The 27,674-nt window shown below is 39.3% G+C and overlaps 1 protein-coding gene across 6 annotated transcripts in view; it reads right to left on the bottom strand.

Annotated features, from left to right (window-relative positions):
- The window catches only part of THRB (thyroid hormone receptor beta), a 166,492-nt gene that overhangs the window by 123,442 nt on the left and 15,376 nt on the right, over window positions 1-27,674 (bottom strand). For 4 of the 6 annotated variants that reach the window (XM_072033468.1, XM_072033467.1, XM_072033470.1 and 1 more), the window contains one exon: window positions 2,752-2,781. The gene's annotated coding sequence lies outside the window, so the exon portion shown is untranslated. Of the gene's footprint in view, window positions 1-2,751; window positions 2,782-5,007; window positions 5,143-27,674 lie in introns of those variants that run through there. The other 2 variants (XM_038174579.2, XM_038174583.2) reach the window with 2 other exon arrangements.

Below are 27,674 nucleotides of genomic sequence, written 5' to 3'. Positions count from 1 at the left end.
ATCTGCTCAAAGACTTTTAAACCTTTCAATGGATCACGGTAAGTCACCACTGAAACAAGAGTGAGCTGCTTCAGCGGTGATTTTGGAAATTCTGTGGCTGCCTGTACCACATAAGAGCCTTTGTTCATGGATATGTGGATTTAGAAGGCCTGAAGGAACTATTATGGTAATCTGGTCTGACTTCCTGCCTGGCACAGGCCATAATACCTCACGCAGCAATTTCTTTACAAAGCACAAGAACTTGTAACTCTACTAGAAGATATTTCAGAAAGAGATCTAATCTTGATTTAATTACTCTAAGTGATCTACCACATTCCTTTCTAAGCATTTCCAATGGTTAATTACACCTACGGTATCGTATTTCCAATGTGAACTTGCTTATCTTGCTGTGTTTTTGTCTGTTGGAGCCCTATCCTATCTCCCTACATAGATATTTTTAGATATTAACCACATCACACCCCGAAATTCTCTGACTTGAGATAAATAGTTTGCCTGCCTGGCACATCAAAACAGAGATTCCTGAATCCAACGCACACAGCTGCTGGGGGTTATTTTTCCTGGTGGTATTACAGATAGCTTTTGACTATATAGACTAAAAGAGAAAACTCAATTCAAGTACGAGAAGAAGTCACTGAAGATCTTTAATAAATTTTCCCAGCTTTCAGAGCAGTAATGCGTTTGTAAGACCTTGAAATTTGGGAGAAATAGCACTGCAATCTGGAGGGTTTCCCTTCTAACCTAATTGATTAATTCAAGCTCCAACCAGATCATTAGTTCCTAAATACTGCAGTTAACTCATAAAGAAATCAATGGCCTATGGCAGGTGGTTTTCTACTACATCAAAATCACTTATAAATCCTGTTAACAGAATGAGCCAGTACTTCTGCAGGCACTGCCAAGGCAGGAATCCCGGAGCGTACAATATGTACCCTAAACTACTTCCAGTTGTGACTCCGGGAAACAAAATGAGTAAATTTCCACTACTGCTGTCATGCTATATTACTTACACGTTTATATTACTGTAGCATACAGAAGCTCTGCATAAGGCTCTCTTGTGCTAGGTGATCAACTAACAACAGAGAGAGCTTAATTCGTTTTTGCAACATTTGGCCAGTTCTTGTATGGCTGAATCCTGGTGAGGAGACAGGAGGACTTGTGTCCTTTCTGGATCGTGGACGCTGATGAGATCAGTGTACAAAGACTGCTCAGAACGAGAATTTCCTCTGGCATTTACTAAATCCCTGTACTACCCATGTGATTCTCAACACATTATAAAGTTCCTTAACTGACTGTATGACAGAAGGGCTTTCAGTCCTTTGCACGGACCTGGTGCAGAACAGCAGCATCTTGCTGTGTCTCTCAGATACATTATGTATGCACACACCTTTGTAACTGCATATACGTGCACAAGCACATGCACTCCGTGTACCAATACACAGCAAGAATATCCAAAGCCAGGTTGTCTGCTATTTACAACATCACCTTAAAATCTTCTGCAACAAAAAATGTGATATGACACCTCATTGCTTTTTCACAACGCTTCTGTTTTTTTTCCCACTAATATTTCACATTTCTACTCACTTGTGGCTTCAGACAGTTTACATTTTGCATAGCTTAACTGTTTTTTTCTTAGCCTCCCTCCTACCTATTCCAAGGATGTCCCTCTGAACTAAGAAACACAGTTCATGCAGATGTATCAAGTTTTATTTTTTTAAGATGCCAGAAGGTTAAAAAACCCTTCATTTTAATTATGCTTCTCTTTGGAAGATGTCTGACTTGAAAACAGAGTGCACAGGGTCCGCATAACCCTGAAAGCTTTTACTTTAATTACCAATAAAAAACAATTCAGGCAAATATGGGTAAAAAGGAAAACAATTACTAATAACGCTTCCCTTCCTCAGCATCACATGAATGGCTACAAAACCTGAGAAATTACCTGAAAACCAGCAACTGAAAAGTAACTTCATATTTCTGTTACTTTCTGAACAGGTTCCTAGGGCAGCTGCCTGACTCAACAACTTGCTGTTACACACCTGGTTATATGTTATTTGACATTGCTGCTTCACAGTATAAGCATACAGTTTTCTAGATAATGCAGCACATGGAAATCAGCATCCTCGCTAATGATGAAAGAAATAAAAAAATTAAAACCCCAGTTTTTAAACACCCCTTCCAGATGGCAACATACAAAAAGAGCACTTTCTGTCTCTTGCTTAGCAGGAGGCAAATACAGTATCAACTTCCAGAATGCAGCTTGAATCATGTCATATAGAAGAGGAGAAAATATTTACTCCTAGAATTTGCTCCTTCTCTAAAGATCCATTTAATTACCTGTGTAATTCGTAAGCTCTCACCACCATACCTCACAAATCAAAAATCTGTTACAAGTTAATCATCAGCATATATTCTAATGTTTCATTTTCAAGCTGCAAGAAAGTTCTCCTTACAAACAAACATTTTCATTTCCCGAGTAGTGAAATTTATAAATTTTCCATGGGCAAAAAGATGTTTCCAAATCTATGCAGGTATCTATTTGTGACTAAGAGTAAATACTGGCTCAGTAACCATAAAAAAATCGACAAATGTCACTTCACTCATTCTGCAATATTACCTTCTTTCTTTTTTAATTTGTGTTTTGTCATACTGACCCACTCTGTATCTAGGATCCACTCTGAAATGCTTAGCATATTTCATAAAAATTAAGTTCAACTGACTCAAATATTTTACTAAAGTGGAATAACAAATTCTTACCTTATTAGAGCTTCATTTTCTGTTCTTTAACTGAAAAAAAAAAAAAGTAAAGAAATGTGTATTAAAGATCTGTTTGGTAAAAATACTTTTCTTTATTTCAGTTTCACTTCAATCAACACAAAGCTATGGGTGTCTTTTTATATAACTGAAATGAATTTCCGTTTTTGTGATAGTTAATCACTCTCAGCAACTTGGGAGGTATTTATTTATTTATTATCTTAGCTAGACACTGTTTCTGAACAAACATTTCAAATACTCTGGAAATAACAATACAAACAACCAATTTAGTTAATTCACCACCTGAACTGCAGGCTGGTTAGGTATGCTTTGTAGGCTGTTCAGTATTTGTATTGCTATTACTTGTATTTAACACTGGATATTTTTTCTTTTAAGATGGATTTGCATTTCAATATGCCCATTCAAAGCTGGAAGTTTTGTTGTATGTTTGTTTTTAAATAAGCCAGGTTCTGCTCCATCCCAAAACAGGTAAAGTCAGTGCCAGCTGTGGAAGAATGAAAGCATCGCGCCATTTTATTAAACATCTGCTTCAGCTAATCCATTCTAAAAGACACGTTTGCTAACAGCTTACCAATGTACATTGGTACATGTTTTGAAACCTCAAAAATAAGTAAGCTGTAACACTCTTCTGAAAAAGTTCCAGCATGACTCAGAACAACTGATGAATTTTGAGGTCTGCAAAAATAATAATGTAAGTAACCCTTCGTTTCTTTGTGACTTGTTGAGTCCCTCACAACCAGCGAGGGCTACTTACAGGTATAGAAGCATTATTACTGGGAACTGCATTCTGGTAACTATGAAGTAAATGGGAATTTTGGCCACTAATATATACACGTAGAGAATCATATTTTATTTGATTTCATTTTCTAAATTAGTAAAATACGCAGAATGAAGTAGAAAACACAAAGGCAAGTCTAGTAAAATGACAACCATTATTGTTGAAAAGTGGAGAGAATCACAGTGAGTCGCAGGCAAAGCGTCTCAGCCTCTAGCACTCTGTGTACACCTCACTGGCCATCAATCAATGCATTTAGGGTTTTACAGAGGGAGGGGAAACAAGAAGGGAACTTGTTCGTCTTTGTCAAGGATGAATTCAAAGCTTGTCCTCAAAGCATGGGATCAGTGCCACGGCTGAAGATACAAATTCTCAGCTCTACAATGAAAATACTATTCTGCAGGGGACAGAGGAGTTAATAACACAGTCCTCTAAGAATGGCTGTGAGTCTGTTGATCTACAGCAAGAAAAGCTTAAGTGAATAGTAGAATCACCTCTTTCCTTAATTTAGAGCATGTTCACTGAGTATTTTATGAGACCTAACATGGGCCTGTGTCAGAAAAAGAATGAGTAAACATGAAAAGAGACATTCCTGAAGTGCAGAAATTCATCAGATTAAACATCCATTTTGTGAAACAGCACGAGATCTCATTTTTAAGAATCAGCTCATCAGAGCTGACATTTACAATGTCTGATTTAACACAGCTGAGCATCTGCACACATGTGCCTACAAAGGAAAGGGAATAACTATAAGGTCATTTCATTACTTAGTAAAATATATCAGAACTCATAGGTTTAATTTTCTGCAGCCCTTTGTTATAATCCGCTGGTAAAACATGCATCAGCACCAGATTACTTCACACTTCCCAATCTGGCTTTGGGTCACCACTAGAGATAACTTAAGACAGGTTTTGCATACATTACAGGAATCAAGGGACAGACCAGTAGGTATTGTATCACTGGATGCTACGCAGGATTTCAGTAGGATTGAATGGGATTTATTACAGCATGAGCCAAATCCTTCTTACCTTTCTCACGCAAAACATCCATTGAAGCTAGCCAGAGTGCAGCTGAGGACATTTTATGTCTCCGATTCTTTGTTATTCACCTGTCCCGGTACTACAGTGGTCCACAGCACAAAGTTTACAAGATCAGCAAATGACTTTGTGGGCATGGAAAGGAATATGTCACAGGATGGCCTGTTTGAACCTCAAAGCAGGTACAGAGGGAAGTCTGAAGAAAACTTGAAATCATTCTGGACTTGTGACAAGATCTCCAGCTTTTGAAGCGAAGTATGTCTATGCTAGAAACACTCACAGCATGGACTGCTTTGAAGCATATTTAACTCATCCTACGTACTTTTAAAAGAAGAATGAAAGCTGACTTTGGCAGGTTTTATGACTTCAAAAAAAATAAATATATATCTTCTAACATGCTTACAGAAACAGTTGGCTGAAGTTTACCTTATCTGGTCTAGCAGCTGATAACAGAGCAATCTATAACAAAGCCACGAGCACCCCCTTATCGCATGTTCCCACGGGACCCCCTGCCTGCCCAGCTTGATGGTCCCAGTAGAAAGTTGGTGAAGAGGGCCATTTCTAGAGAAAGAAGTGCAGGTTATTGTTCTCTATCAGGTAGTAGCAAGCTTCTTTCCATCTTCAGATGACCTAGCATCTCACCAGTCAGAGTTAACCTCCACCCCACCGTGCCCAAAACCATGCTGGTAAGCGAGGCTCCAGGCACTCAGCAGGTCCTGCAGAAGATTTGTCAGGCTTCCTGCCCTACCTGCCTGACACCTTGGCGAAGAGCTTCATGTGGGCTCCCTGCACCTACGTAAAAAAGATAACATTTCCTGTTAACTGTCTGCACTGCTTTCGTGCTTAATGACCTCCTTGCTTAGGTGGAGAAGATCTCAGCAACAAAAAAAGACATTTTTATTGCAGTATTCAAATGTGTCATATTTCCAAGCATATGTCTCTTTACAGTAAAAACTGTACTTGTTGCCTGTCACCAACTGCATTAACTTTGGATGCACTCTCAGTGTTTCTGCTAGACTGCCTCAAGAGCACACGGCTACCACTGGGCTGAACTAAGCAGCCTACTGTCTGCGCTCAGCGACAGAAGCCTCCGTAATTTCAACGAAGTGTTTAACATTATCCTTTCAGTTCAGACACAAAAAATCATAAATCTCTTTGCAAGCTCCATCTTTCTCAGAACAGCTCATTATGAATTGGTTTTATAAATACAAAAACTAACACTAAAAACCTACTGATGGGAACTGTTTTAACAATGTGCTTCACTACTGACGCTCTTCATGAGTCTTAGAGAATGCTCACCGCCAACTGCAGACAAACCACAGAAAATTAATACTGCCAAACTGATTGGACAGCAGAATTGATATAGATGAAAATTTCCTCCTTTACCAGACTTCGAAAACTCTTGACTGCATGGAGTTGTACACATAAAAGGGTTCTTTCTTGCTTCAGTCATTCTTGTTTCATCTTTTCTGTCACACACTGTTTAGAAGATATTGCAAAGCTGAAGCTATGGCAACATCTTACCATTCACCAAATCATGGTTTTGATCTTTATAATGAATATATCCAAATAGTTAAAACAAGTTCTTTCCAAATGATTAAGCACTTATCCAGTACATAGTAGGACAAAAGGCATCCAGGTGCATTCATGAAATTTAGATATAAATTACATATTCTGCCTGCCTTTGAGCAGGTATCATATGTAGGGATGAGGGCACTCCTCTCCTCTTATACATACATCATTATCCAACAAAATACCATTCATCCTATTTTAAATTACTTCTATGCACCTGAAATCCTTCACAGACCGCAACTGGAGAGACACAACTAGGGGAAAAAATCTTTAAAGTTACCAAAAGATCAAAACCTTTTCAGCTTTCTAGTCTTCACCATTGCCCCAGACTTTGCTTCAGTTTACTTCTGTAGCCCCTGCAGGATGCTCTGATGCTCAGAGCTCCACAAGGAGACCAACTGAGCAAAGCAGCTACAATTTCCTTTTCCACAAAAGATCACAGAAAGCCAACTGAGCCTGGAAAGGCCACTGAGTTCTCACTCCATATGAGCTGAGGAAGGAAAAAGAAGTGGGTGGGGGACCAAGAATCCCAACCAGGAGATAAATCCATTCCTAAAGCCACCCCATTAATTTCATCTTTCAGTTCTACTTAGCAGCTCCCACTAAGAATTAAAACACACAACAGTAACAAATAAATAAATAAAAAACAGGGAAAATCTCACTGACCTCCCTTCTCATGATGCAAAATCTGCTGGCACAGAAAAGCAATTTAATCCTTCCTGCCCACCACTCTTGACTCAAGGCCATTTGATTTCACAGTTCCAGCACTCGCAGCAGTTAGCAAGTTTAGCCATGCACTTTGTAGAGTGAAAAGCCATGGCTGCAGCATGCCAAAGTCTGAACCGTGACAGGCGCTTTCATTTCTGAAACATAAGACGGTCTGAATTGTTTGGTGCCTCCTTACTGTGACTCGGTCTCTGCGGGTATGGGAAGGCTGCAGATATGCCTGTTTGCACAGCCCAAGCTCTCTGCAACATACAGATGCATCCTGAGAATGTTTACTGCTAGTACAATGCTAATCATAACTATCATGCTGGTATATGCTATCTGCAGGATAACAGGCTAGAAGAAAGCCCGTGTTTAGATTGGACAGCAAAGACAAGATTGTAGCTGGAAGGCAGACAACACATAAAAAAGCTTCGTATAAGGCATAGGTACAGATTAAAAATTAACCATCATTGCCAAAAAAAGCAATGATGAATACAACCCCAGCTGCAACTACAGATGCCTACACATAATTGCCAACTGCAAGAGGAACATGCGGTCTGTGCTCTGGTACCCCACCAGCATGAGCAGCACCACTTCAGAGCTACCACTGCAAGCCTGCCCTTCTGCCCAAGAAAGAGCTGAATGCAAAGCACAAGCCTCTTTCCTCAGCCATCCTCTATTACTGCTTTTGATGACTGGATGTCAGAGATATCATAGAATTCAGTGATTTACAAGCCAGAATTCTCTGGGGGTCTAAAGAAGACTTAACTTTCAGCCAGGTAGGTTGCCCTTGCTGTTCAGAGGTGGAATAATGAGGAACCAACAATCACCACTGCTACGGTTACCTGTTGCCCAAGATCATCCTAAACAACTGAAAATTCACAGCTGCTTTACTGGCAAAGATATGGAAATGCTACAAATAAGCTGTCCAGAAAACATTACCCTTTCTAGCAACTGGTGAATCCACAGATAGCAATGTCTATGGTCCTGTTTTTCCAGTACTTCAGCTACAAAGCTCTGCTTTAACAAAGAATTAACAAGATTAAAAGCTATTTTGGCTAGTAGACCTTCAAGTTCCATTACAGCAGATTGTATTTACATTATAAATATTAATGTCACAATTTTCCTTGACTTAAAAAAGGACAAAGAGAAATCCATTTACTTTTAAAATAAAAACTGTACTTTAAAAGTAATTGTTTCAAAACCACATTTATTTTTCTACTCTTTTTGCAAATTCTACTATTTGTGCCATTAAAGAGAAAAGCTAACATATTATTCTAATGTAGGGATTGCATAAAATTCAAGAGAGCTAAGCAGGTCTCAGAAAAAGGCAGCTACTCTCTCCGTGCATGACATAATCACATGCCTTAAACCTAATTCTTTTTTCCCTCTGAAAGGTATTTGAGGATGCCATCTCTGCAGGGTCTGACCCAGGGCTACCAAAGCCATTGCCATGACTCACACTGAAGGCAACGAGAAACCTTCCACTCACCTCAGGCTTGAAAATCTGACCTAAGCTCAAGAATTAAGAAAGGCACCAAGGTGCTGAAAACCAGCCTTTGTATGTATTTTTGAACTATTAGCATTCGCCATTTTTCTGAGTATTGACCAAAAATGTCACAAAACACTAACAATATTCAAATCTAGGTGCACCTGCAAGTTTTAAATGCAACATACGAAGGTGGCAAAACGGAAAGTGAGGGGGGACTGGGGTATTTATCCCTCACAAACACTGTAGTTACAGGTGGAAGCTGCCATCTCTGAGAGTGGAGATGCAAACAGCTGCCTGGAATTTCCTCATCACCTCACTGAAGAGGAACCCAGAGAGTTGGCAAGCTGAGACAGCCAAAACAAGGGGAGATGAATTTCATCCTTAGGTTCAAACCAGACACCTGATTTTAATCGTTATCTGTGTGTCTTGAGTAAGCACAAACTACATGAGAACTAAGACTCAGACCTTCAAACCTTTGATCAGAAAGCACATATTTCCCTGCTTATACCCTCTCCACTGTATGAGAACAATTATGGTTGTTTTCTTCACCCTTGGCGTTTTCTGTGAGATGGCAGAACAAACATGGCCAGAATAAATGTACAACAAATGTTGCTGTATAGTATCCCCAGCCAGTGCAGGTCATTGCTGAGTCCTGGAATGAAACAGGACAGACTTTGCTACATTATCTTTTTCTGAATGCCAATCCCAACCCAAGATGTTACAGAGCTGAAAGCTTGGCAGTCTCCACCTACTCGCGATACACCCAGAATGCTTATTCGTTCCCCAGAACTTGTTGTAAAAACTGAGTCAGTGGTGCAAGGTTTTCCTTGGAATGGCAGATGACATCCATGACATCAGTACACTGGAATGCAGGTCTCACAGTACCTCCCATCCAAAACTAAAGCAAAAAAGTGCTATGAAGGCAGAGGCTAAATATATGCATCTAATGAAAAAGAGAAAAACAAACAAAAAGCAAATTGTGGTGAACTAGTCCATAGCACATTAATCCTTCAACATCCCATTGAGGTTTTGGGTTGATGTATTTCTTTCTTTTGTTTCGACCTGTGTTGTGCATGCCCTCATTTAAGTCCCTATTTGCCCCAGTGAACAGCCTCAGCGCAGTGCAGAGATGTGGCTACAGACTGCATGAGCAAGCAATACATCCTTCAGCTCTGCACACATGTGGAAAGTTACACAAATACCCTAAGAAGAAATAAAATGGTAATCTGCCATTTGAAAGTCAGAGTGAAGCAAGCCTAAATAGGAGAGTCATTTCTTCTTTTTTTATGGTACAATAATGATTTTAAGGAGTATTGCACAACTTGACATAATTATCAGGCCAGCAACTCTGCTGGGAAGTGTTTCTCAAATGGCACTTTTGGTTGCCTTTATAAGAAATAGATAACGAAATAGAAAAAGGTATTGCTAAGAAGTGCTTTGGAAAATGTCCCCCTGTGCACAATATATACATATACAACTACACCGTCCTCATCACACATCTTCACTGAAAGGCAACTGCACTTAATTAGTCCTCACAGCTGCCTAACCTCTCTTCATCATTTTTAGAGCAGTAAACATTGCTACTGACAATAAAAACACTTGCTAGTGATAACCAACTATGACTAAACTCAAAATACTGTTGAATCAAGACTTTCTGGCTAAGCTAAAAGAATAAAAGCCTTAATAAATTATATTTGCTTTATTATCTGGAGCTAAGGTCAAACAGGCTGAAGCTCCAGGGTTTTTATGAAGGGTGGAACTGAGCTAAACTCTGATTAAGAGACAAACTGACAGATTTTAACATTTGTTTAGTAAATAGGTAGTGATGTATCAAAACCACTGTTGCAATAGCCTTTTATGTTTATTTCTACCCAAGAAGACTGGGAAAAATTCAATCCAAGTACTGAGATTCAAAAGTACAATCATTCACATTGAAAACATCTGAACGCATGAGTATCAAAAAGAGGGAAAGTGGTATTTTCCACATTTTGGACACTCCATAGGAAAGTTTAATTTACATTTTTGTATTTTTAGAAAGACAATGGTATTTGCATGTGTTGTTTTTTTTTTTTTTTTCCCTCCAGCATATCACAGATAATACTCAGCTGTCAGGTTTATGAGGCATTTGCCATTGTAACTCAACAGACAAATCCTTCATTACTAATAGAGAACAAATAATGGGGATTTACAAAGCTGTAATTAAACTGAGAGGGTTTATGCATAAAGATGCATTGAAAGAAATACTATATGCAAAATCATATTTTAAAGAAATCCTCTGAGTATTATCACCATTTATGCTACAGACCTTTCTGCAATGTTTCCATAAAAGGGATTTTAAACGCATGTCCTCCCTAAAGGATGCCTGCAGTCTCTGCCAAGGTCTCCTACGCAGGCTGAATTTGGTAGCATTTACCTGTTCTACGGTTAGCACACGGAGATAAATGAGCAGACCAAACTCTGAACCCAAAGCAGTAAACCACACCAAAGGCAGATGATGTACCCCAGCAAGCTGCCAAAGCATGCCAGATGCTGCAAGTCTTGGCAGAAAAATGGGAACAGAGACCAAAGAGTCCCCACCAGCAGCCGTCGAGCAGCTGCATGGTTGCATGAGCAGAAGAACAACCAACCGAGGAGCCCGCTGCAGCTACCAATCATGTCAAGTGCCACCAGCACAAACATGACAAGGAATAAGAAGAACACAGTGCTGAGGACAAGGACCACGCTCTTGTGTTTGTGCTGGACCACCTGTGTAAGTGGCATCGGTCTCTGAGGATGCTCCAAAGCAAGCCATGGGCCAACTGCCAGCCAGCTTGCCCCACAACTAAAGAAATGCAAAAGCAAAGACACCTTCAAGCACCTAAGCATCTGCACTAAAGAGGACATTAAGTTTCACTTTGAGTTTCCCATGAGAAGGATCTAACTTACAAGTTGTTCTACAATATGGTGCACACTCTTTAGTTAGCAATGGATAACACTATTTCTGTTCTTGTCAAGTCGATTTCTACATCTTCTCATAATCAAATACTGAGTCAGAGGTCACAAAAAAAAAAAAAGTCAAGATATTTTGTGTAAAGTTATCCTGAGATCCTTTTGACCCTACTGGCTTACTGTTAAACTTACTGAAAATGGGAGAATCTGACTGTTCGCTATTCAAGAAACTCCAGTAAACTTATCCGAAATTACTTTGGCAAAACTCTTCTCTAAGATCCGTGATTAATTATCGTAGTTCAAATTTTGCAAATAATTAATTATTGGTAGGCAGTATGTACCGGATTTTCAAGGTTATCCTTCAACACTTAAAACAATTACTAATGCTATATGGGACAAAAAGTACACCAGCTGATTAATTGCTTTGATGGAGAGAGGCACTACCACCAGTTAGATGGCAAACAGGAATTCAGATCCAATGCAACAGATGCCCTGAGTAATGTCTCCCATGTAAAAATTAAAAATATATGTATTAATTACAATGTTTTGACTTCTGGCATGGATCCCTGAGCTGGACAGGGACGCAGGATGGCAGCGCGACAGAAATGTGCAGAAAAAATATGATGGTATGAGGCACGTGCAACAAACCCACGGTACACGGGGTATTGGCAGGGGGAAGACATGGGTACCATCACCTCCACGCTCCTCCCAGGCCTGCATGGAGCTGATGGGGAAAGGAGATGCTCAAAGCCCACTCGTACAGAAGGGGGCAGAGAAGCAAATCAGAGAGAAAAGTGGGAAGAGGCAGAGATCTAATTATCCACAGGCAATATTAGGCACAAAATATGCTACTTTATTATTTCTATAATTCATTCAAAAAAGGCTCTCATAGCATGTTTTGCTTGGTGGTTATAAGGAAGGAATTCTCTTCTGCAAATGCATCAGAAGTACAATATGACAAAGCAGCTGAATATTGCAGCTAAGTTACAATGGAACAGAAATTTGCATTTTTTCATGTTACAAACCAGAAGAGCTTTTGTTCCATATAATATTTCAACATTGTTTTTTATTTTTTATTTTATTTTTTATTTTTTTTTATTTCAGGCTCAATCTATGACGTCAGTATTTGGGATCAGTCATATGGGCTATGTAATGGAAAAGCTCTATAACGTATCTGAATCATTATTTTATTTTGTTCTCCTGTGGTTCCAATTGTTCATTGTTAATTAGATCCAGCCACAACATCTCATTGTGCAAAAGGCATACTCTGTTTTAATCAAAATCTTGGACTGCATTTTGGATGGCATCTTCGGCAACTTGGACAGAATATTCTGTGGTTTCCTCACCGATGAAGAATCAAAACGATTAACTATGAGCATGTCTTCCAGTGAATGCTGACAGCTATTATCAGGTTGTTTTGATGAACTTCTGCATGATACATGGAATTATTCTAGATTTTCTTGTATTTTTTTACATGATTTCTTCACTCAAAACAATACTGAACTGTAAACCTGTCACATAGGATGTATCCATGGTGAATTCCAAAATCATTTTTGAATTATTCATCTTATGCTATCTTGAAAGTCATGTTGTAAACACAAAAGATGGCTGTGCTACCCTTATCTATTTGAAATCAGACCTTTTTACTTATGATTTTGAAATGATTTTTACCATTGTTTTAGCACTGCAGAGAAACTATTTCTGAACAAAACATGCCAACAAGTGAATGCTTACGGACTGCTTTCGTAGCCGTGCTTCGGTGACAAGGTACTGATTCAGGTTATCCTCAAAGGTATTTACTGGTGACAAGATCTGAAAAATGTCTCCTCAGCAGGAATAAACACAGTGCTCCACTTTTTCCTATCAATACATAATTTGTCATCAAATGGCACTCCCGATCACAGTGCTGCTGTTCTGAGAACCCTCCCGAGGTTCTACATTTGCCCCCCGATATGTACCCATCTCTTTTACATCACCCCATCCAGCATCCTCCTCCCAGTGTCCTCCCTCTGCTGAATCACAGACCGAGGAACTGACGTCTGCTCTTGCCTGATCACCTGCTCGTAGCATCACAATCTCTAACTGCAAGCAAAAAGGAGAAAGAGCCACTACATCACTGGGTGCTGTAAGGACAGTAAAATTATAGAGAATATTGTTATCCAGACAGAATTGTCTGGAGTTCAGGAAAACAAGACCATCTTTAATGGAACCTTGTTTCCAGTAAGAACTGAATACCATCTTTCAGATGTTTTAGGTTACGCGCTAAAATGGACTTATGCCAAATCATGAGTCACTTCTGAAAATTCACGATCCTGTATCTAGTATCAAAAGCCAGCAAAAAAATAAATTCCTGTAACTATTATCAAAGTAGCACCATAATTTGGAGAAAATGAAAAGACCATTTTTTTTTTTTTTCCCTACAACAAAACAAAACACCACAGAAAATATTTTCAACTGACAAGGCTGGAACAAAGGGAATAAACACATGCAATAACACACAAAAATAAGTGTCTTCCTTACATGGGGAAATATTTTATATTCCTCACAACTGAACACCTTTTTCCTGTATTTTAGATGAAAAAAACAAAATAGTAATGAAAGTTTGTCTACTTTTCGACATGGGGGTACATATGCTAGCTGTATCAGACCAGTTCAAGAACTGCACCTCCAGAAGATTAAACCAAACAGATCATATTTCCACTGCTGCACATAAATGCTAAGGGTCAAAATTCCCCCAAATATACCCAGCAATACTCTCATTAACAGCAGTTTGCCTTGCATGGCTTGAAGGACTGACATTCCACAAGTCTCTCGTTCTGCTTTGCCCTGAGTCCACGTGCTGTTGCTTCTGCTGCCCAGCACCAAACCCTGCACTCACACTCACAGACAACAAAAAGCAGACACCAGCGGGAAAGCAGCTGCTTCCTTGTCGCACAGTTTCTGCATTAGTAATTCCCAGCCACTTCCATAAGTGACTGACAGCCATAAACTTTCTGAAAAAATAAAAAATGAACATAGCTGAAATTGTGTCGGTTTAACACTACGGCACAGAAGACAGCAGCTCTATATGCCAGCACAGCAGGAAAAAACTAAATTGCTTTTAATAGACAAGCATTTAGTACAACTTGTATAATCCGCAGTGACATTTCCCCCTTTCTATTATGTAAGCCAAAAGCTAAACTTTCGCTTTTATACAGTATGCTGGCTGTCTCCAACAAAGTGGGTAGGGTGCTTTATCAGCTTTCTCTCCATTTTTGAGATATTTTAGCAGCAAAGGAGGAGAGACTTCTCAGATTCCTCAGGTCCTTTCCACAACTACTGTCTTCTGCTGTGCTGTGTTTATGTTGCTATGCAGACATCAATTCAACGGGCTTCGACAGGCACTGTTATTTGTTTGTTTAGCACAGCTCATATTTTAAGTCTAAGAACCTCTATGAGCAGTTCAACTCTCCGCAGAAAATCATTTAGAAGATTAAAAAAAAAATCCAGGAAATTCCACTACGAGATGGGATTTCAAAAATCAAAAAAAGGTCGATACATTTTGCTAGCGTAATCCCATAATACCTTTTTTTTTCTTTTTCTTTTTCTTTTAATGAATTTAAGAAAAAAGGAAACAAACAAGGAAACCAGTAGCTATAGACATCATTGTTTTTGTAACCACCCAGGCATGATACAGAAAGTAAAAATATCTACAGAATACCTATAAATGTATCTAAAGTGCCTATTTTGCCCTAAGTTTCAGCCAGGTACAATCCCTAATTTTTTATACATTCTGATTTTCAACACCATGGCTGCAAAGACAACTCACGCTTGTGAACTGACCAAGCCTTGTTGCAGAGCTCCTGACCCAACACCTTCACATAGCTCCAAGGATGCCCTGGTCACCCATGTGCAACCTTCACAGCCACGATTATCCATGAAAAGACTCTCAGAATTGCATACAACAGTGGATTCAGAGAGATCGGGAACTGCTCAGAAAGAGCAAACAGGTAATGACAGACCCGTTCTGGTGGAAAGTGAGTTTATAACCCCAAAATATTTAAATTAATAGTCAATTATTTCCCAATCTTTCTGTCCATCTGTCTACCATTATTCTTCTCAGTGCTGCCGCAGGCTAAATCTGGTATCTTAATCCTAACCCTTTCAAGATAGCCAGCTCCGATAGACTTACTTGTTTTTAATGTGTTTTGATAGATAAATAAAGCTCTCTGAGTGCCAACAAGTCTGCATATTTAGGATTCAGTACTCAAAGAAGCACTTGATTAAAATCCAGTGATTTTGCAAGTTCATAAGGGCTACACATATAGCACATAGCATAAAAAGACCTCATCAGTCAGACATTGGAGTGCCAGCATGAGACATGAAGCATAAAAGAAATCAAACCTTCAAAAACAACAATCTCTAGACGAATTGATTAGGCAATACTGGACAAATGAGCCTTACAGGAGACACTTTATGATGTCTATATGCCAAACATGTTTACGATTTCTCTTAAAAATATCATCCAGCATTATTCTGCTAGCAGCAGATAGCTCGTGTCATGTCTGCCTTCCCACACTGTGTATCCGATAATAAATGACACTGCCGTTACGAGACAGCATGTTCCTTACAGGTACATCTCACCTCCCAAACGAGCACTAACAGCGCCCTACTGGGATGCTTCCAAAGAGGGCTATCAGCAGCCATCTCCACCTTGCTCCATCAGAGGCATGCCCTCACCCCTCTGACAGCACTGGGGGGTGGCCCTGTAGACTGCCCATCAGCCTGAAAACCCCCTCTCCTGAGGGAGAATCGGGCATTTTCTGAACTGTACAGCCCACAGGAACCGGGCTCCCAGCTATCATCTTACAAAGAGCAAACCCGCCAGCTTCCCAGTGACTGCATCACAAGGAAATTTGCAGAAAAATGGCATGAGAAGGACAGAAATCCACAAAGCCACTAACAAATGTGTTTACAAATCTCGGGATGCTCAAGCAGAGATCGGTGACTGGAGCTCAGACACAAGATATACCATGTACCAGAAAGGGATCCCTGTCTTCCACCAAGAGTTTGTACAGAGGTTAAGGAGACCCACTGTGTCAGTGGTTTGAGAGAACCGTGTGTGCAATTCGCACCTGCTGATGTTGTGCCTTGTTGTTTTTTGTTTGTTTGTTTTGTTTTGTTTTTCAGAAAATAGATGCTGAATTAGTCAAACAACAGCCTTAAATTTGTCTTGGTGCAAAAAACATGGGGGGAGGGGAGGGGTGAAGTACTTCTGTTTCATTTTCTTTCAGATTGCTTTCCAATTTTATTTCAGGCAGGTTCTGAGACAGTACTGCTGAGTGCAATCTCTTATCTCCCAGAGAGACCCCTGCTGGGGGCAAGGTGCTCCTATCATGGTAGCACCACCAACATTTTCCCCTGTAACTACTTAAGCCCAGATTTACATTCTAGAGGTTGAAAAGCAAGGAAGGACTTCATACGCTTAACTGGGATGCCTCCTCCTAAAAAGGATTATACAGAAAAACTGCAATTCAGATTTAATAAAGCCTGCAGTCTTTTCTGCAGAGGCTTTATGAGTCCTATAAGCATAGGAGAGATTTTCATTTATCAGGCAGCATACACGGAAGAGCTTTTCATGAGGTGATTTTGAAATTCTTGGTCAAAGGTTAACTCGGTTAGTAACTTCAAAGTACAGAAAATCTTGGAGGCCAAAAGAATACAGGGGCAAGGGCTGCCCTAAACGTAAAACTTGGTGGACATGTTACAGACCTGAGAGCAGCCCCTTACCGCACATGAAGCAGCTCCCTGCACTTGCCTCCCTCTTTGTTTCGCTGAGAAGTGAAACGAAAAAGCCCGTTTCTGAAAGTTTAAAATATAATCAGATTTTTCTGGCTCACGGCGCTGAAGAAGGAAAGGCAGTTTCACTAATTAAGATCTGAACTTCTGCTTTGACTTCAGCCTTTCATGATGTTACTAGATATTTAAAAATATGGTACTCACTCATTGCAGGGTGCAGCTCCCGCAGGGCAGTGAGTAATGGTTTTACTCCTGCTCCAGTACTGGCAGCAGCATGTTGGACTGGAAAACGAACCTCTATTTCCTATCTATTTCTACAATCAGTTTATCTATCATCTGCTTAATTCTTGCTCCCATATGTATGACAGAAACAAAGCACTGAAGTCTTGGTACTACGCTGAAATACATTTGCAAGGCTCCCATTGACTCAGACAACCAACCAGAGACACCGACTTCCGAGGACAGAATTCGTCCCCGAACAGCAAGTCTGTAGTCCACATGAAAAATTCATGAGTTAAATCTTTTCACTCCTTTTATAAATAGGAGACAAAATGAGGGAGTCATCACAGGGAATGATTCAAAATCTAAACCTAGAATATCATTTTAAGGAAAGATCCTGGAAATAGAGACAAAGTATTCCTTTCTCATAACAGGAAAAGCAAAGGATTAAATTATTTTCTTTTTATTTTATGCAGGGTTTTTTGCTTTCTTTAGTTGAAAAAATTGTAAAATACCAGCCAAACATAGTAGTGAGGTATCAAGCACAAAATATAAATCTGCACTATTATATGCCTGAGTATGTTTTGCTGCAGACCTGAATTCCTCCATGTTCCTGAGTTTTGCTTTACTCGCAGGCTTTCATGTTTCTCTAAACACAGCCATTATTTTGGTATTTTGTAACTAACTCTGTATTATGAGGTGATATTAGCTGTGGGGGTGACAGCTGGCAGGAGCTTTTGAATCGAAGGGTCTCTTTCTAACTGATACACACGCAGCTCTGTATTAGCTCTCACAAGATGCAGTGTTTACTAAAGATGATTACCCATGAGTAAATAATGAGTCATGATATCCTTAAAAAAAGCAAACACACAGAGTTAAAGAATAATTTCCAACATGGGTAAACAGACAGCACTGCAAATTGGATCAGTTACATGCATTTTTTCATAATAAAGTGTTAAAATTATAAAAGCTATAGAAAATAACCATAATTAGATGAAAATAAGTTGGAAGATCTTGGAAAGACTCTCTCTATTTTCATATGCCTGAAAAGCATCATTTACGGACAAACAGACAAATACAATTGTACATAAATACAAAAACAAATGGAAGAGGGCTTTTCATTTGGATGACACAATGGAAACAGGCCACGGTTATTTCATTATTCTCGATGGGTTACTGTACTTACAAACAATCCAGGCCATTGAAACTCCAGATCTTGATAATCAGGATGGAAATGGTACAGTAAATCTAACATTGTAGCATGCAGTCAAACTTCTCTTTTTTACTACATGTTATCAGAAGACTTCTAGCATATTTCCTCTTTTATACTTTGAGAATTTATTGCTGGGGAATTCATCTCCAATCACTGACTGTGGTGAAATATCCCCCCTTTCATTATATGTTTTCAAATTCATGGTTAGGCTCCGAGACTTATTCTGGCACAAACGGAAAATGAAGGTTATGAAAAATATGCTTATATGATGTCCATTCAAAATACCATTAGTCTGTAAGGTCTTAGCCTGCAACAATCTGCTCCCAGCCCTTCTGAGCAACCTCCCAGACATCTGCAAATCTCATACGCCATTTTAAAAGAAAAATTAAATGTAGGCTGATGATCTCTGTGACATCCTGTGACATCTTAGCATCTGTCCAAGTGGTGGCTCTGACACGAGCAAGAAACAGTCATGTCAGATTTGGGAAGTTGTAAAGAGCACTGAATTTTTACCATAGAAACTGTGAATGAAACCTCCGTTCAAGGCGGGGTATGGCCACCACATTTTGGGGAGTGATGGATCAAGCAATAATATGTAGACATCATATATATAATAAAAGTATTATACATATAATATTCATATATATATATATGATTGGAATATATACCAAATCTGACAGTTCTGGCATGGAGACAGAGGTTCTTTTTCCCGTTTCTTCCCTCTGTTTTTCTCCTTGCACACTGCTGAACTGCAGTCTCCCATGCTTTGACCAATCTACAACTTACATATTGTTATTCACAGTTCAGGTTTTTGAGATGATGTGATTTCACATCATAAGTTTTAAAAAAAACCTTCTTAACATCTTAAGTAGCGTTTTTTAGAAAAGACCCAGACAGCTAGTGAGACAGGCAAGCCCAGGAAGGATCACATAACCTGTCATACAAGTTTCTTAAATTAAAGACACTTACACTTCTGAATCAGGGTCACATGCATATGTAACCTGCAGTTCTAAGTGGTACTGCTCATTTTTTGGCTGATTGATGATTGCTAAGATCACTGAAAAGGCATCGAGTAGCTTTACTTGACAATGATCTTAACAGAAAAGATGACACTTCTTCCTCAATAATCCTCAAAACTGAAAACACTGCCATAAAGAAAAGAAGGAGGAGGAAAACATGAACACAGGCTGAGCACTTCAACCAGAATAAAGACCCCTTTAGGGTACTTTAACTGCCACAGTTTAAAGCTGAAAGGGAAAATTAAATAACATCTAAAAAGTCACATGGCTCTTTCAGTATTATATACACCCACATTAGGCAAACGAAATAAAATCAGACTTTTGCTGTTTGGCTTTATATTATAGCAAATGTTTCATTAAGAAAAATAAAACAACAGGAAATACTTCAATGTACTTTCCTTTTTTCTTTTCATGATGTAAACAGTTAATTTTCTCAATGTTATACTACACTTAAATTAGGTCAAAGGCATTGTTTAGTGTTCAACACACACAAAACCAAAACATCTCACAACTATCAAAATAGTCACACCAGCGGGGACTGCAGTAGCTGTCTATCCTTCATCCTATTGGAGTAGTTTCATTCTATACCATACAGCTGCTGACGCTTTATACAACTTAGATCTAAATGTTTCCCATCGATCACTTACTTCCAAAGTAATAACACCGTCCCAGCCCAAAGTCTTACTTGTGTTCCTTCGAATAAAAGATCCTGTTATTAAAAATCAAAAGTACTTTCACTTTTTACAGTTGCTCTTTACAAATATTTGCAGACAATTTAGACACGTCACCAATATACTTACGTAGGCACCTTTCAGTCTTCACTAATGCCATTTTCCTTTCACTCCCTTTACTGTTTTTCCAGCTCCTCCCTGAACTCTCTCCTGTTTAATCTCTTCTGGTCAGAAAAAATAATAAATAGTGAGGAGCACAGAGCTGGAACATGGTGTTCTAGAACCAGTCATATGTGAGCCATAGGGAAATGGTACAAGGTTGAGAAAAGCTGTGATCTCCACAGAGCGACGTCATGACCTCTATTTACAGCCATAAATCTTATCAGCAAAGAGACAGCGTTCTGCCTGATAGTGCATTGCTTCATTTTTTTCTTCCTGTATTATTGCCATGCCTGTCTTTGCTTTACCAATTCCAGTTACTTCCTCCAATTTAATAATGGCCTAACCAAACAGGGATCTGTCCTGTCTGTCCAAGCAGACAACCAGATTTTACTGTCTACACAACCGGTTCAAAGCAGGTAACCCGTCAGGGAAACATCAAAGCCAAGGCACCCTCATAATGTCACAATTCCATATGTTAACCAAAGTGACAATATTATTCCTAACTAGCAACAGGTAATTCAGCAGAAACGTGAACTTCAAGATAAATTTTGACAGAAAATGAAATAACAAATTATATCTTAAACTCAAAAAATATAATGCATTTACTGACAGAATCCAGATATTGATCTATAAAATATTCATATATAATATATAACACATTTATTATATTATAGAAGTATCTGATATGCTGTACATCCAGAGAAAACAAAAGAATACCATATGTTAATTTGGTAGTTTCTGTTATAATTATTGATTTACATAATGTTGATCAGATACAGCTTTGATTAAAAAGGGAAGAGCATTAATTACTTTCAACCACTGGCTAACTGACATGTAAAGGTATAAGAAAAGGATTCTTAAGCTGAGTTTTCAAAAAAATTCACCAAGTTGTTCACAAAGATACCAGTAAACAAGAAATGCAACAAAAGTCACTAATGAGATTCCATTTTACATTAGGAAAAAAAAAAAAAAAAGTGATATATCAAAAGTCTGAAGAAGAAAAAAAACACACACACAAAACAAAACAAAACAAAAACAAAACAAAACAAAAACAAAACAAAACAAAACAAAACAAAACAAAAACAAACAAGCAAGAGCTCAGTATAAATTTTATCCCTAAATCAAGATATTAGGCTTGACATATATACGGATGCAGATGGCTGGATATACTGATTCCAAATTTAGTACTGTAGATAAAATGATTTTCATCTTAAAAGCACACTGTAGCAGATCATTTTCCTCACAAAACTGTTGAACTTTGGAAAATATTAAGCTTCAGTTCACTGCTCACCTATCTTTATTTTCATCTTTCCCCTTTCTCAGGCAATAAGAACCACTGAAGCCAATCTCTGCTGTACTTACATACTAAGTTTCATTTTTGGATCCTGACCCCTGGCTTCAAATATTGCAGGAAAATGTGTAAATACACATTTAAAGATACACAATATTGACTGAATTTCAAATATCATTGCTGGGATCGTAACTTCTTTTGCATGACATAACACTTCGGGGCACTATTTAAACTGATGATCTGTCTTTGAAGCTCACCAAGATTTTGCACTTTGAAATAAAACAGTAATTCCACTCCATTGATATTAACAATTCACTATTAGGAACATTACTGAAGAAACACATCTTAAGGAAATTAATAGCAAAGTGTCACAAAGTCTGCTGGCATCTGTTGGCTACATTCTCGTAGCTTAGATTCTCCATTCTGATATTTTATAAAAAGGAGTAACACCTGCCATTGTTTTTTCTGACTCGATAAAACAGCCTCCATCCAAAACTACAAAAAGTGTATAACAAATGTGAATCCCCAAAGATTATCCTCAATACAGATAAGCTCTCTTTTAAAAACTCAAAAGTAAGCATTTAAACTGTAACTTCTGAGCTGCCCATCTGCTTTCCCCACTTAGCCCTTCTCTCCAGATGGGAAAACAGGTGAGGTCTTGAATTACTCATATGTCGCTCTGTAGTTTTACCCACACCCTTCTTCCTGTTACACCATCACCCAAGTGTTGTGAAATTTGGATCTCCTAGCAGAGATTGCAGGTCTTAAGCTCCACACAGTAATAGGTAAATCTCAGTCCTATTCTATCTGATGCCTTGCAACATCTGCCAAGTTGAATCTCTCAAATTCTTCCTGTATACTGCTCTTTCTGGCCTTCAATATTTTACTCTTAAGGAAGACAAAACGACACTGATGTTTTCATAAACCTAATCTGCAAATTGTTTCAAACTCTTTTAGATCATATAACTTTAAAAAGCAAACAGTAATATTATATTGCTCTCACTTCCTAAACATAGCCTGTCTCAGGACTGCATAGAGCTTACAGTACATTTGCTTCTTCCAGCTACCCATGTTCACAAATGGCTTTCATTGACTTGAAGAGATCTTTGCAAAATTATGGGATGCTCATCCGAAGCTATTTAAAGGAACAAAACCTAGAGAAGTATCAACAAGAATAGGTATGATGTATCAGGAAACCCTTAGCAACAAAACATTAAAAAAAAAATAGACTGTAGATTTGATCTTTTAAGTTTCCACTTACAAACGGTAAAGCTCTTCCTTTAAATACCTTTCCTTCTCCATGATTTCATTAATACAGCTGCAGAGTTATGATCATCAAAATGGACTACGGATGTATCTACACAGACATGCTTTGAATAGACTCAGCTCAAGTTGTAACTTGGCACAAAGCTGAACATCCCAAAGGGGAGCCCAAGCCTTACATTTTACTGCATGTTATGCCTGCCCAGACAGCAAGCACCATCCTGTCAACAATCCACTTCCCTTTTGCCCTCCACCTCCAAGGTGAACTGCCGACAAGCCTTCCTGCTGGTCTTTGCAAGTTGAGGAAATAAATGTAAAAAATACTGAGAAATCGAAAGCTTTTAGAAAAAAAAATCAGCCTGCAGTATTGCAACAAAATACAGGTTAAACTAACATGAACTTATGTTTCGGGCACAAGTTTGCAGCAGCTGCTTGTGGATGATCTCAAGCTACCAGCAAAGGTAAGGAGGTGACTGGCAAATGCCTTGGCTGTCAGCCACTGCCCACAGTGGTCCCCACTGGGCTGTCTCATTAGGTTTGGTAACGGGAGAGGGTAGATTGCTTGATTTCAGGTTTTGTGGCTACAACTCTACCACTTTTTGCTTTAAGAAGTTGGGTTTCTCACTGGAGAGAAACATGTAACCCAAGAAAAAGACCTCTGGAAAAACTCTGGAAGCCAGGCTGGGCAGCAAAGGTCAAGGGAGAGGGGAGGGCAAGGGTTCACGGAGTAGTTTGCTTATGTAAATTTGGCTTTTTATGCTTACATTCCTGTGAACAAAGCATGATCAGAAAACTACTCCTAAGCTCAGTTAAGTTCTGGCTACTTTTTTATGCCCATATGGCTCTTTATACGGGCTCAAAGGCACTGATCTTGCACACCGGTCCCACATGTGCAAAGGCAAGAGTATGAATTCTGGTTCTAAGTTTGAAACATGCTGGTAACTTCAACACTCACATGGAAAATATGTGTAGGACATTTTTATAGTCGCAGAACGGCTCAAGTTGTTTGTGTAGACAGAAGTGGTAAGCTTTGCTCTCTGTTATTTTGGTATGAATTCATAATATTTTTATTGACTCCCCTGAATTTATTATAGGCAAGACTGGTAGACCAGCTTATTTTTAAAGTGTGCTCTACGCTTCCCATCACATTGATCTATCTTAAATTATTTATTACTTCAATCATGCTCTAAACATGTGAACTGAATTTCCCCATATCAGACTGTCCATCTCAGGATGAACTTTTTCGGAAAGTTTCAGTCAGAGAGTGGCTGTGACTGGAAAGCATCCCTGGAGACTATCTAGTCCAAGCCCCCTGCTCACCCACCTCACACCCTGGACCACATCCAGTAGGGTTTTTACTATCTTCAATGATGGCGACAGTGCAACCTTCTCTGTGCAACATGTGCTAGTGTTCAACCAGTCAAAGCAGTCTTGCCATTTCTGCGTAAGTACCCAAATGAATGAGCTGTGTTTTTTGTTTGTTTGGTTGTTTTTTTCTGTTTGTTTCTTTATGCAAAACTTTAGACTTTCTTTCATCTACTTGAGTTCTCCTATTCCTTGGAGCAGAGCTTGTAATCTGGCAAGCAAGGCCAATATGTCATGAATTAACCCGTTATTTCTGTGAAAACCTAGTCATAAAGGGAAAAAGATGGAGAGAGAGTGCCAAAGTTTATTTGTGCTCCACAGAAACTTTTCAAGTATTTGGGAGAAAAAAAAAAAAGTTTCATTCAGCTTCTTGAATTTACCAGCTATCAGGCATTTCAGAAGACCTAAAGACAGAAGAAAGCATGCATACTCCACGTGCATAGCTCCATGCCAGGTAACAGGCACTGTAAGGAAGCCAGTGGAAGGAAGCCTGAAGGCAGAGGTATGGTCCTGGCTGCAGAAATGACTGCAGCTGGGGCTGCCCTATCCCCAGGAGGGCCCCGTCACCAGCAGAAGTTCAGCGCCTTGCAGCCAGCTGGCCATGTGCCTGCCCCATGATGACCCATGGACTGCAGCCCTCACAGCCAGCTGGCCACGTGCCTGCCCCATGATGATCCGTGGATGGCAGCCCATCAAACCCAAACAGACTGGGGCAAAGAGAGGTCCAGCCTGGCACATCGACCCCCCAGTCTGGGGCTTGCTTGTCGCTTTGATTTCATCAGATCAGAAGCATGGCCTACACAGGGTGGAAAGGCTTTGTCCATGTCACATTGGCTGGTTTGGAGCTACAAAAGCCCCTCAGCAGCAGATAAAAAGTGCTGCCAAAGCCTGGTCACTGGGCACTAACCCTTCCTGTCTCTCATAAGAAAGATAAAAAGGAAGGGCTTAATAATGAAGAATTTATCATTAGGCAGTTGGGGGGAAATGCTCCACAACCACAGCTGACAGGTTGGATCCCAGCCGTTTGACCAGAAATGGTGAACACTGGCAGCAGGCAGAGCTGAGCCCCAGCCCACGTCCTCCTTACTCACACCTAACTTCCTAGGACAGCGAGCACTTCTCCAAAACAACAGAGGGTTTTTTGATGTGAGGCCTCTTGAAAGCATCACAGCAGCAGATCCTTCTGCCTCACAAAACACAGTGCCACCATCCGCTCCTTGGAAAGGACCCTGTCAGAGACCACCAGGCAGTGCATGTGTGACCCACTCACAACACTTACAATAGCTTGCAACAGTTGAATGCTAAACTGGAGAATAAGGTTTGATACCTTCTTGGTGGACATCTTCTAAGTGGTTTTCAACTCAAAATTCACAATAATCAGTGACAAATTATGGTTACACGTGCAACTTGCAGTCACAGACCACATGCTCCCCATAATGTACATAGCCAACTGCACGTCCTGGGATCTGTTGTTCAGAAATTTCATAGATTGAAACAAAGTTTATAGGAGCTGCAGTTTTCAAATACAACTATCACTACACACTAAGTACCCTGAATAGTGAAGCTGTGCTGTCCATGGACTCTAAACCTTGATTTATCTGCATATTCTCAAAGATCCTGGAATGAAGGCTACATAATCAACCTTAATTCTAGTATTTCTTTTCCTTAGTGCTTGACATTATAACCTTAATAATCAGTAACTTATGCAGTTAAAGAGATGATCCAAGTCATCTGGCCCAGCTAAGCTGTTACATTTAGTCACAAACAGCACTTCAATAACCCAAATCACTTCAGCAAGTCACATCAGCCAAACAGTACAACATAAATTGCATACAGTTCAACAGGGCATATGAAGTACTCCGTGTTCCAGATATAATTCTCTGTATTTGTACAAATAAAATTATACATGAATATTTAATGAAAGTACTCGTTTTGCTTCACAAATGCTTTATAGGCTAACACTCTTTTAATGCACATGTGCATGTATATTTTGGAGTTACACAAATACAACTGTACAAAATCTTTCCCTGTTTATCTAAGCAGATAATGTAGACACTTGACTTTAAAAAAAAAAAAAAAAGCTTAAGATAAACCATTCTGTTTTCTGAAGCCATGAACAAAGTCACTCTAAGCCTTACACAGAAATGCTACAGGTCCTAACCTTACTTGAAAGCACTTTGCGCACAAATGCACCCTATTTTTTAGAAGTTAGACATATATAAAAGAGAGATGGAGAAAGAGAGAGAGGAGTAAATTAATAAACCATGGAAATATATATGTTTTTTAATCTAAAGCTAGAAAACAGATGGTATGGTGTCATGCAATGCCAATCCCACTTGTCAAGTGGCAAGGAAGTAGGCAGATGGACCAGGAATGACAAGGCTGTACTAAAGGCCAGAAGAAAAAAACAATGCTAAGGATGAAATTCCTCCAATGTATTAGTGCTCATTCTTTTTCTAGGTAGGAAACCAAGCAGCAGTAGCAGCAGCACTCCTGCTGACATACAGCTCACCCGAAGCATCTGGCAAGTAGTGGGCATAGCTAGGTCAAGGGAAATGATGCCAAGTCATGGGTTGGAGGCAGAGTTAAAAACATACTAAGGGAGGCCAAGGTGCAAGACCAAGAGGGTGGAAGAAAGATGTGAAGGTCTGCACGAAAGGGGCAAAGGCCCTGAGTTCAAGAACACTGTACAGCTGTAAGTAATGAGAGCAAACATGTCACATGTGACACCATGAAGCAGTCTTGCGGTGGTGATGAAAGCTGTTCTAACCCATATAAATTTATTTTTGTTGTTAGTATTTTTAATATAGATGGTTTATCCATATGTGTGTCAATACGATATCAATTACTGAGCAACTGTCCAATGATCCAACTACTTATTTAGTTGGAAAGTACTTCTAACTTTCCTCAAAGAGCTCCTTTCTTTTCTGACACCAAAACAGTTCTTCCAAAGCATGTCCTACAGCCACGTAATGTTGCCATACCTGTGCATTGCAGTTAACTCCTACCAGCTTCCATGAAGTAATCCAGAAGGCATTTAAAGATCAGTGCTAAAATAGGTAGAAATAATTAATGATCTTGTCTCCACGTTAAAAAAAAGTACGCATTGCGTATACACATGTGTAAGTAATCTGGTTCTACATGTGCTAACTTCACTCCCTCCTCATCCAGAAAAAGAAAGACTCACATTTTGACTTTAAATTCACTTCAGAAAGCACTGATCTCCTTGCCCTGTTTTCTACCTTCCTATTACGCAGCTTGACAATTGGTCCATTTATTTCTTCCCATGGAAAACAGAATCCTAATTTATTGGGTTTGGTTCACCAGAGGACACAGAACAGCTCTATAATCTAGAATGATCACACTGCTTTCATGCATATAATCTAATTATAACATAAGAGTATTTGCCATT

Source organism: Anas platyrhynchos, chromosome 2 (assembly GCF_047663525.1).
Source record: "Anas platyrhynchos isolate ZD024472 breed Pekin duck chromosome 2, IASCAAS_PekinDuck_T2T, whole genome shotgun sequence".
Taxonomy (NCBI): domain Eukaryota; kingdom Metazoa; phylum Chordata; class Aves; order Anseriformes; family Anatidae; genus Anas; species Anas platyrhynchos.
The sequence above is the reverse complement of the archived record's forward strand: the minus strand, read 5'-3'. Positions and strand labels throughout refer to the sequence as shown.